We start from the raw sequence: 12507 nt of genomic DNA on the forward strand, positions 1-12507 counted from the left end.
AATTTTAAATAAATTCAAAAACAAAGGTGGAAATAAGAAAAGTGATGGTAGTGATGATAAAATAGAGAAAATAGGGAAAGATAAAATTAGGTGGAAGAAGATGGAAAGCTTTCTCCTTGCCTTTGCTTTTCCCACCTTTCCCAGTAGGTCTAGCTGTCTGGGCGTTTATCCAGAACCCCTCCAACAAAAGGGGCCTTTCAGCACCTGCTTGGGATATAGCACCACTGTCTAAACAGGCCCTTTTACATTCCCTCATTGATTAAGACAAACTAAAGGTATTGTACCTAAAGAAAATTTAGATGCTATGGGGATCCTATTCCCTTACTATGGAATCCCTTAAACTATGATCCCAGAGACTCAGGAGTCTGAGGCAGGAGGATTGCCTCAGCAATCCTCTCAGGAAACTAACGTAGTCAGCCACTTAATGCTTCTAACCTGCACAATTTTCAAAAATAACAACCATCTTCATTTTACAGAGCCTTAGCGCCAAATAAATATTTTTTTAAAAATCTCATTGTGTGTATGATGCTCTCCATGTGACATCTTAGGAACATCAACTTCACATTATAAAACCAATCCAGGCCGCAAGTGGTGGTGCACTACTGCTACTGAGGGAGGTTGAGATAGGAGGATTTCAAGTTCAAGGCTAGCCTAGGCAACTTAGACAGAGCCTATCTCAAAATAAATTTTTTTTTAAATGGCTGAGAATATAACTCAATGGTAGAGTGCTCTTGAGTTCAATCCCTAGAATCATACACAAAACCCAACATATACACATTTTAGAGAACAATTTTACTAATCTAGAATGCAAAAAGTAAAGAATAATAAATATCAAAATGAACTAAGATTAATTATAGCACAGATCATGAGAAAGTTGTATGTGTGGGACCCCAGAGGATCAGCTATCAACATCAACTACTATGAGTCTTTTCTGGATTAAGGTTACAACCCACCTGCATTTCTTTATTATTTTTCATTCTTGTTGTTGCTAGGGAGATTTGGGTGCAGGTTGAGAAGAAAAAACAGCATTTGGCATTTTGAGACTTTTGTGTGTATGTGTGGTACTGAGGCTTTTGTGTGTATGTGTGGCACTTTACTAATGATCTACACCCCAACCCTTTTTATATTTAATTTTGAGACAGGATCTCCTAGTTGCTGAAGCTGGCCTCAAACTTGCAATCCTCGTGCCTCAGACTCCTGAGTCTCTGGGATCATAGGTGTGTTCTACCACAGAGCTGAGGCCATATTTCTGATTGGCTGGTGGCTTGCATGCCGTTTCATGGAATAAATTCTTACTAGGGGTTTGGGGATTTAGCTTCATGGTAGAGTACTCACCTATCATGTGCAAGGCCTTGGGTTTAAACCCTGGCACTGGAAACAAACAAATGAAAACCTTACTAGCTAACTCTTGCAGTTTATACTATTCTAACAACACAATCTAGATGCAGATTAGCTGCAATGGGGTCTGTGCTTAGGTAGGCATTTCTTCAGGATTCTAGTTGGACACTGTGTAGACACAGTGTGATCTGGTCATACAGAGTCTTGGAAATGTGTTTCTTTCCCTTCTTATCACCATGGAGTCCTGAACCCATTTTATTCTAAATAAATCCATAGATGTTCATAAGTGATCTTAATTGCTATGGGGTCAATTCTTCCAGCCATTCCTCATGGATCTGTGAGGGTTTTGGAAAACCCGAAATTGAGGGTGTACACACATTATAGTTATTTGGATGTTAGCTATAGCAACAGCTGAAACTTAAAAAGAAATGTATTGGAAAGATAATGTAGAATCACAAAATATATAAGAAAATCATATGTTCCTTAGTCTAGGAGCAGGGAAAAAGCCAGGGTAGGAGCTATTCCACCATTAAGCTCTGGATGCTGGAAGAAACAAGGTTCACTTTTCCTTTTCTCTTGAAGCCTCTAAATGCCTTCTCAGATATATATATGATTATCAGAGGAAGGCTCTGGAATGAGCCTCCCATGTTCCTTTCCGCTTCTATAGTGTAAGAACTGGGCACTCTGATCTAACTTCTAATATACACAATTGGGGAAAATGTAACTCCAAGGAGAAAAGGGGTAATTAGGTGGGAGGAGGGGATTTGTTGTTGTTGTTGTCGTTTGTTGTTGTTGTTGTTTTGGTACTGGGGATTGAACTCAGGGGCATCCAACCACTTAGCCACCTCCCCAGCCCATTTTTGTATTTTACTTAGAGACATGGTCTCACTGAGTAGCTAAGTGCCTCGCCATTGCTGAGGCTGGCTTTGAACTCAAATCCTCCTGTCTCAGCCTCCAGAGCTGATGGGATTACAGGATTGGGCCACCGTGCCTGGTTTGAGAGGGGATATTGACAAATAAAACCAACAAATATCTACCTCCTGGGGAGTGGGCCTCTACTGTCAGCCAAATGTGCTCAGAGACAGGACAATAAAAGGAACTTAGAAGGACACAGATCAAATGCAAAAAGAACCTTATCAAAAAGATTATGGGGAAGAATGAACACTGGTTTTCTGAGCAAGGGTAAATTGGAAATGGCCTTAAAATTGAAGAGCTGATATGTTTATTAGAATGCAGTCTAAACTGTTTTTGAAACAATGAGAAACTAAAGGACAATGGCTTAAGCAAAATGAAAGTTGATTTCTTAATCAAAGAGCAGTTCAGAAGCAAGCCATCAGAAGCTGTTTTCTTCAACATAAAGCTTTCATCTCTGGTGGCTACTCTGGCTTGTCAAGTTTGCATCTAGCCAGAGGGTTAGGGGAGCATACCTTTTTACTTTTTTTTTTTGGAGGCAGGGTACCAGGAATTGAACTCAGGGGCCCTGGATCACTGAGCCACATCCCCAGCCCTATTTTGTATTTTATTTAGAGACAGGGTCTCACTGAGTTGCTTGTCACTCACTTTTGCTGAGGCTGGCTTTGAACATGCACTCCTTCTGTCTCAGCCTCCCAAACCACTGGGATTACAGGTATGCACCACTGTGCCAGTTTTACCTTTTTTTTTTTTAAACGTGATGCTGAGGTTTTAACCCAGGGCATCATGCATGCCTGGCAAGCACCTGTATCACTGAGCCAGCCCAGGAGCATGCCTTGTCACGAGCATGCCTCTTTAATGTCATGACCAGAAGAGAAGCACATTATTTTCAGTCACATTCTGTTGGCTACAACTCAGGGAGTTGGTTGTGGCTCTCTGCAAAGAAGATTGGGAAATAAAGTCTCTACATGAGCAATCCAAGTAAAACTTATGAATCTATTATTAAAGGAAGAAGAGGAGAATAGATACTGGGGACAACTGGCAGTTTATACCACATTGACAATATCAAGTTCTAATGAGGATGTGGAACAACAGAAATTCCATTTGAGCAACAGAAACTCCAGGATGGGAGTTCAAATATGTACACAAAGAGTAATCTGACAATATCTGGCATAACTGAAGATGCATAATGTTTTATGATCCAATTCACTAGTAGGCATATACCTTGGACTAGAGTGTCTGTACACACACGTGTACGTGTATAGTGTAGTGTATACACATATGCACAGGAGGGTTGTAAAAAATGTGGTCTGTTTGTAATAGCAAAAATAAGAAACAACATAAATTATTGTTTATTGGAGAAGGAATTAATTATTTTATATTTATTTGATGATATATTGTGCATCAATGAAGGTGGGTGAATTACAGATGTTAATGTGGATGAATCTCACAAACTCAGCAAAAGAGAAAGTTGCAAAAGACTAAATACACTGGATATGTACTCCAAAAAATTTAGAGTAAACTCAAACAGGAATTTGAACACCATGTTCACTGTAGCCTTACTCACAATAGCCAAAAGGAAGAAGCAACTCAAGTGTCCATTGATGGATGATTAGATTAAAAAATGTGAGATAAGCATAATGGAATATTATTCATCCTGAAAAGGAAGGAAATTCTGACACATGCTACATGGATGAATCTTGAAGACATTATTCTAAGTAAAAAATAATAATTTGTCACAAAATGACAAATTCTATATGATTCCACTTACATGACGTGTTTAGAGTAGACAGAAAGAATTGTATGTGAATATACTTACAGCCAATAAAACATACAGTTAAAGTGTAGCAAGTGAGGAGGCTGATGCAGTAGGATTGCAAGCTTGAGGATAACTTGGGCAACTTAGCTTGAGCCCGTATCAAAATTAAAAAAAAATTAAAAGGACTGGGGATGTAGCTCAGTGGTACAGCATCCCTAGGTTAAATCCTTAGTACTTAAAAAAAAGATTAAAGTCATAAAGTTTATGTTATGTACATTCAACCACAATCTAAAGGCTATATACAGAATAATATCATTTGCAGGTGATGCCCAAACCATGCATGCTATGTACATATTGCTAAGATATACAGCGCTGGGATGCAGCTTGGTGGTAGAGTGTTTAGCTAACATGTCCAAGGCCCTAGGTTCAATCCCTAGCACGAGAGAGAGAGAGAGAGAGAATAGAATTAAAATAAAGAGGATAAACAGAAAAACCAGGACAGAGGTTACCTCAGCTGTGGGGTAGAATTGAGGGAAGGGAAATGTAATAGGAGAGGATTACATAAAAAGCTTCAAAGTTAAGGGGAATATTCTTTTTCTTAAATCAGGGAATGGGTACAAGGATGTTCATTTTAGTAATAATCTTTATACCTTAAATATACTCTGTATGTGCTATACATTATTTCATCTACCTTTATTATACAATGTTTCATACATTCAAAAGTAATGTATGTCTTTGAATATATGAAGCATTGCATGCTTTTACATGGAAAAATTAAAATTGAGAGAGAATGGGAAAATATTAAAATTGAAAAAAAAATTGAAAAACAGCTAGTAAGACATTTTCCTTATACTCTTAGACATGGCTACAGTTTCTGTAATGGATAATGATGATTGTCTAAAGAGCATTGTTTCCTTCCTCCATCTTTAATGAAATCCCAGTTTTGCTCACCACTCCACATCTTCCTCACCTACCATGTTACTCAGAAAAATCCAACCATCTCTGGCTCTAGAAGTATGTTCCAATTAGTCATTCATGGTGATATCATCCCTCTTGCAATATATTGATTAGAGATTCTGGAATAACCTAATCAGCATATGAAATTTCTTTGGCCATCTAAAGATCTGCATCTACCCAAAGTTGGCACAATTGTACTGAAGGAAAGGGGTCTTATTCCATAATATAATTCGTGATCCTCCTGTCTCAGTCTCCCAAATTGCTGGGATTACAGGCAGGCACCACCATTCCCAGCTTGAGGATTCATTTTCTTAGCACAGAATTTTCTTTTTTTAAATATTTACTTTTTAGTTTTTTAGGTGGACACAATATCTTTATTTTATTTTTATGTGGTGCTGAGAATCGAACCCAGGGCCTCTCGCATGCTAGGCGAGCACACTACCACTTGAGCCACATCCCCAGCCCCACAGAATTTTCTTAATAGTCCACTTAAGTTACCAATTTGATAATTTATCTGGAAGGAAACTCTTAGAATCTGCCTAAGGTTGTACTATGCATGCTAGCCTTGGCGGTCCAATAAACACACAAATGACTCTCTGAGCAAGCTAGGCTCAAAGTTCTTTCATCACATCAATCTCAAAATCTTTATCCATAAGGGTACTCAATGAAACAATGGCTCTTATCTTTGCTGGAATTATTCCATCTCTCATATCATATTCTAATTACCTATTTTTAAAAAAATATTTATTTTTGGTAGTAGTTGGACACACTACCTTTATTTTATTTTATTTATTTTTACATGGTGCGGAGGATTGAACCCAGGGCCTCCCACATGCTAGGTAAGCACTCTACTTCTGAGCCACAACCCCAGCCCCTAATTACCTATTTCTTAATCTTTTTTTTTTAAATGAATTTTAATATTTATTTATTTTTTAGTTTTCGGTGGACACAATCTTTGTATGTGGTGCTGAGGATCGAACCCGGGGCGCACGCATGCCAGGCTAGCGCGCTACCGCTTGAGCCACATCCCCAGCCCCTCTTAATCTTTTAAAAAAAATATTTATTTTTTAGTTTTAGGTGGATGTAAAATAAATATCTTTATTTTACATTTATGTGGTGCTGAGGATCGAACCCAGTGCCTCATGCCTGGTAGGTGAGCACTGTACCACTGAGCCACAATCCCAGCCCCTTAATCTTTTATTTCTATAAATCTCTTAAATACTCCTTTCTAATATATCTGTTAGTTAGCTTTCTGGATTCTCCAGTACCTTGATTGATCCCTTTTTGCCCAGTTTACCGCTCCTCTCTTGACTATACTTCTTTTCCTACCAATCTTCAACCTATGTCAACTCAGCCTCTTTGCAAGCATCTTCAGTTTCTTATTCTACTGTTGTAATTGCCCCATCAATTTCCAACTACAGCTCATTCCATCCATTGACCTCCTTTTGCTGAATGGCCCTGGAGGAACCAAACAGCACACAGATGGTGACACTACCAACTCAGCTGCCTCAATGTTGTCTGGATTCTCATTACTTTGCCATTATTTTATGTCATTAACATCTTTCACTCAAAACAAGAGCTATTTCAGTTCTTCACCACTACCCCAAAACCCATCGCTCAATAAATGGCCTTGCTTTACCTTCAGAGAGAGAACTGACACACCCACGCTCTAATCTTTATTAGCAACCAGCCTTACCTCCTGTCCTCCAGTTTCAAAATGGCTCTGCTCCTATAGGTTAATCCTGGCCCTTATGTGTTACAGCCCATCTCTTCACATTACTAGATTAGTTATCTCTTCTCCCTACTGTATTTTTCACTTTTGTTTCATCAAATATTTTGAAAAATGATAAATGTGCAGAAAAGTTGTAAAAATATTGAAGAAACACTCCTATATTCTTTACCTAGGGGCATCTCTCTCAACTATTTGTGTGTATCTACTACCTATTCTTCCCCAAATTATTCAAGAGTTACTTGAAGACATTACTTTACTTCACACCTAAACATTCAGCAGAGTTGTCCTAAGAATATTTACTATAGTATTTACCCAAAGAAAATTTAACATAAATACAATTCTATTACCTAACAATTCATTCACACTTAAGTTTCTGCAATTGTCCTGGTAGTATCCATTACAACTTTTTATTTTTCTGGATCCAGAGTCCACTCAAGAATTACAGCTTGTTGGGTACAAGTGGCACATTCCAGTGACTCGGGAGACTGAGGCAAGAGGATTGCAAGTTCAAGGCCAGCCTCAACAACTTAGTGAAACCTAAGCAATTTAGTAAGACCATGTCTCAAAATAAAAAATAAAAAGGGATAGGGATGTGGCTCAGTGGATGAGCACCTCTGGATTCAATCACCAGTACCAAAAAAAAAAAAAAAAAATTACAATTTGCATTAGTTTTCAAACCTTGTTAGTTTTCTCTAAAACCAGCCTTTCCTCCCTCCCCATATTCATGTCCTTGGTGAGTTTCTGTTGTTGTTATTGTTGTTTGTTTTGTGGTACTGGGGATTTGAACTCAGGGGTACTCTACTGATGAGCTATATCCCCAGCCCTTTATTTTATTTATTTATTTATTTATTTATCTATTTATTTTATCTATCTATTTATTTATTTATTGGTATCAGGGAATGAACTCAGTGGCACTCAGCCACTGAGCCACATCCCCAGCCCTTTTTTATATTTTATTTAGAGTCAGGGTCTCGCTGAGTTGCTTAGCACCTCATTTTTTATCCTTATTTTGTCTATTTATTTATTTTATGTAGTGCTGAGGATCGAACCCAGGGTCTCAGACATACGAGGTGTGCGCTCTACTGCTGAACCGCAACCCCAGCCCCTTAGCACTTCAATTTTGTTGAGGCTGGTTTTGAACTCACAATCCTCCTGTCTCAGCCTCCCAAGCTGCTGGGATTACAGGTGTGTGCCACCTTGCCCAGCCCTTTATTTAATTTAATTTAAATTACTGATAGACCATTATTTTATTTATTTATATGTGGTGCTGAGAATCCAACCCAGTGCCTCACACATACCAGGTAAGTGCTACCGCTCAGCCCCAGCCCCAGGCCCTTTAATTTATTTTTTGAGATGGAGTCTCACTAAGTTGCTGACGCTGACTTCCTGCCTCAGCCTTCCAAGTCATGTACTATCACACCTGGCTTTATTGATATGTTGAAGAATTTATTCCACTGATTTGCATTTGCAAAATGGGCCTTGATTTGGGATTTGACAGTTTGTTTCCTCATTATTAGGTAAATTTTTTAAATGGGGGACAAAAATATGACATGGTTAATGTACTCTCATATGCATCATATCATGATGTACTTTATCATAGTTTGTCCTATGAGAAATGATACTGAGTTTGATCATTTGGTTAAGATGGTGTCTGCCAGATTTCTCTGTTTTAAAGATTTGTACTATGGAGTGATATTTGAGGCCTTCCAAATATCTTTTTCCATAGTTTTCACCATTAGATCTAGCATCCACTTATGATTCTTGCCTGAATCAGTTATTACAGTGGTAATTGTAAAACAATGTTTTTATTTATTTATATGTTTGTTTGTTTTTGAGATGGGGTCTTTGCTGTGTTGTCCAGGCTGGCTTCAAACTTGAGATCCTCCTACCTCAGCCTCCCAACTACCAGTGTACATCACCACACTTGGCTTAAAACAATGATTTTATATTAGTTTTATTCCATATACATTTATTAGTTGTCATTTTTCCATGTAAGGGAAGCTCTTCCATCTCCCCTACTTTGCTCGTTATTTTTAGTGGGCTCATAGATTCTTTATGAAAAATCAATGTGTTAAAATCCATTGATGTCATTATTAATTTTAATATTTAAATTATATCAAATTTGGTCAGCATGAGCCTTTTCATGATGGTTTCTGTTTATTTTGATATGGCCCATCAGTTTTGAGGACTTCCTTGCATTTTTTATGTGGTATTAAGATTTCCTTATTATGTATGAATGTATATGTGTAAAATATGAAAATAATGTAAAAATATATAAAGAAAAAATGAAAGTCCCAAGATCCACACTTAATTTTCTATAGGAAAAAAATACAGCTTAAGATACTTTTGTAAAATACTTCAGGAATGTATTCATAAGCTGGAAAGAAAGTATGAAACTCTCAAGTGAACTGTAAAAAGCTAGAGACTCAGCATTTGCCTTTAAGAGTTTTGCCTAACTTTTGAAAATGGTCATCATGTTTCTCAGCAAGGGACTGCAAATAGGCTAGCTCATGGTTATGAATTCTCAGGGGATAGGATGCAGAACTTAGGTCTCGTTGAAAAGAGACCATGAATAAAGCTTGGATTACAAAGAATTATACCCATCATATTAGAGAGAATTAAAAACCATTTCTCCTCCAGGGCTGTGAAGAAAACACCTGTTTTGACCTTTAACATCAAGTAAAGGGCAGAATCTTCTGTGAGAATTTATAACAAACTAGGCCTGATGTTGTTTTTAACCCAAGTTCTAAATTGATTGAAGACCCTGAAGCCCAGAATTTAATTTATAGTTATTGCTGCTAGTAACTCAAGAACTGACAGAGGCAAACGCAATAACTTTGGGAAGAACTTCATCCCAGGTCTCAAAATATTTCACTTAAAAACAATTCTAAGGAAAACAACTCACTAAATACACAAGAAAATAGGGAAATATAAGTGAGTATCAATAGATAAATAAATAAATAAATAAATAAATAAATAAATAAATAAAATAAAGAAAAGAATAAGTCTCTCAAAAATCTATAGATACTGGAATTATTACATACCAGATATAAAATATTTTATTTCAACAACTAAGAGATTTGAAAATATGAGTAAAGAACAAGGATACCTGAAAAAGAACAGAACTAGAATAAAAACTTAATTGAAATTAAAATGAAATGTGTAAATTTAGTAGTTTAGCAGCATGTTAGACAAAGCTGAAGAGAGAATCAGTAAAACTGATAGGGCCGGAGAAAGATCCAGAATTCAGGCCAAAGAAAGAAATGAAAATATTTAAAAGAGGTCAAATTACTTGGAAGATTGAGTGATAAGATTTATTTACTTATTTATTTTGAGAATTTTAATATTTTTTAGTTATTGGCAGACACAACATCTTTGTTTGTATGTGGTGCTGAGGATCGAACCCGGGCCGCACGCATGCCAGGTGAGCGCGCTACTGCTTGAGCCACATCCCCAGCCCGAGTGATAAGATTTAATGTGGGAGTTCCAGAATGATAAGAGATGGACAATTATGTAATATTTATTTTTTTTTAATTTTTTTTATTTTATTATTTTTTTTATTGGTTGTTCAAAACTTTACAAAGCTCTTAACATATCATATTTCATACATTTGATTCAAGTGGGTTATGAACTCCCATTTTTACCCCGTATACAGATTGCAGAATCACATCGGTTATACATCCACGTTTTTACATATTGCCATACTAGTGACTGTATTTGAAGAGACAATGGTTGAGAACTTTTCAGGACAGCAAAATCCAGGGATTCAAGAAGCCCAATGATGATCTTCCCAAACAGGATGTGAGAAGAACTCCACAGCTAAATTTCTTCAGAGTGAAATTTTAAAACTCTAAATAGAGAAAATCTTAAAAAAATACTTGGTTAGGGGCCTTGGGTTGTGGTTCAGTGGTGCAATGCTTGCCTAGCACGTGTGAGGTATTGGGTTCAGTCCTCAGCACCATCTAAAAACAAATAAATAAAATAAAGAATGTTTGAAGCATGATAGTCTCTTTTTAAAAAAATTGCTGGATAGGCCAGGCACAGTGGCACACACCTGTAATTCCGGTGACTTGCGTAGCTAAGGCAGGAGGATTGCAAATTCAAAGCCAGCTCAGCAATTTAGTGAGGCCCCCAGAAACTTAGCAAGATCCTGTCCCAAAATAAAATAAATAAAATAAAATAAGCTGTGGATGTGGTTCAGTGGTTAAGCATCCCTAGATTCAATCTCTGGTACAAAGGAGCCCTCGTGGCCTATTAACTCTTAAAGTTTCCACCTCTTAAGCTATTTGGTGGCATCTGAATTTTGGGGAAGAAACATTCAAACTATAGTAGATGATATGTTTAATGCTATGAGTTTTAAAATAAATACATAAATATATGCAGTAAGAATGTTCTCATAGCAATTTGATCTTGGAGTTCTCAGATTCATTCTGAACTGTTAAGAAAATAAATTTCTGTTCTTCATAAATTTCTCAGTCTCAGGTATTCTGTTATAGTAGCACAAACTAAGATACCATCTTAACCAGCAAAGATTTAAATCTTTACATTGTTGTGCAACAGATACATGTAACTTTTTCATACACTGAAACTGTATATCCACTAAACACTAATTCTCAACTCTCCCCCAACTACTGGCAAATATTTCTTCAAGATCCTGCCTAAAAAAAAAAAAAGATCCTGCCTCAAACTCTTTTGGAAATATACTCAGAAGTGGAATTGACAGATTGTATAGTAATTCTACTTTTAGTTTTTTGAGGAGCCTTTATAATATTTTCTATATTGGTTGTACTATTTTACATTCCTACCAAGAATGTATAAGGGTTCTAATTTCTCTACATCCTCACCACACACTTGCTATTTTCTGTTTTTTTTTTTTAAATAATGGCCATCCTGGGGCTGGGGATGTGGCTCAAGCGGTAGCATGCTCGCCTGGCATGCGTGCGGCCCGGGTTCGATTCTCAGCACCACATACCAACAAAGATGTTGTGTCTGATGAAAACTAAAAAAAGTAAATATTAAAAAATAATAATAATAATTAAAAAAAAATAATGGCCATCCTAATGAGTGTGAGGTTGTATCTCATTAAGATTTCGATTGGCATTTCTCCCTATGAGGAGTTGCTGAGCATCTTTTCATATGCTTGCTGGGCATTTCTAAATTTCCAGAGGATTTCTATCCAGGTCTTTTGACCATTTTAAAAACTAGGGTCATTTTTTTTTAGTTGAAGTTTCTTATAAATTCTGGAAATTAACCCTCAAGTATTTATAATTCATAAACATTTTCTCCAATTCCATAGGTTGCCATTCCTTCTAGGCTCATTGTTTCCTTTGATGGCAGAAGTGTTTAAACCTAATGGAGATTCATTTGCCTGTTTTTGCTTTGCTTTTGATATCATACCCAATAAATCTAATGTCCCAAAGTTTCCCATGTTTTTTTTTCTTAGTTTTATGCTTTTAGGTCTTACATTTAGCTCTTTAATCCATTATTAGTTCACTTTTGCATATGGTAAAAGGTAAAAATCAAATTCACTCTTTTACATGTGGATATCCAGTTTTCTCAACACCATTTGTTGAAAAGACTGTCCTTTATGTTTTGTGTTGACTTGTCACCCTCATCAAAAATTATTTGGCCAGCCAGGCATGTTGGCACAAGCCTGTAATCCAAGCAATTTGGGAGCTGAATAGGAGGATCAGGAGTTCAAAGCCAGCCTCAACAATATAGTGAGGCCCTAAGCAACAAGTTTCAGCAAGATCCGACCTCAAAATGAAAATAAAAAAGGTTGGGGATGTAGCTTAGTGGTAAAGCAACC

Source organism: Marmota flaviventris, chromosome 2 (assembly GCF_047511675.1).
Source record: "Marmota flaviventris isolate mMarFla1 chromosome 2, mMarFla1.hap1, whole genome shotgun sequence".
In the NCBI taxonomy this organism is placed as follows: Eukaryota; Metazoa; Chordata; class Mammalia; order Rodentia; family Sciuridae; genus Marmota; species Marmota flaviventris.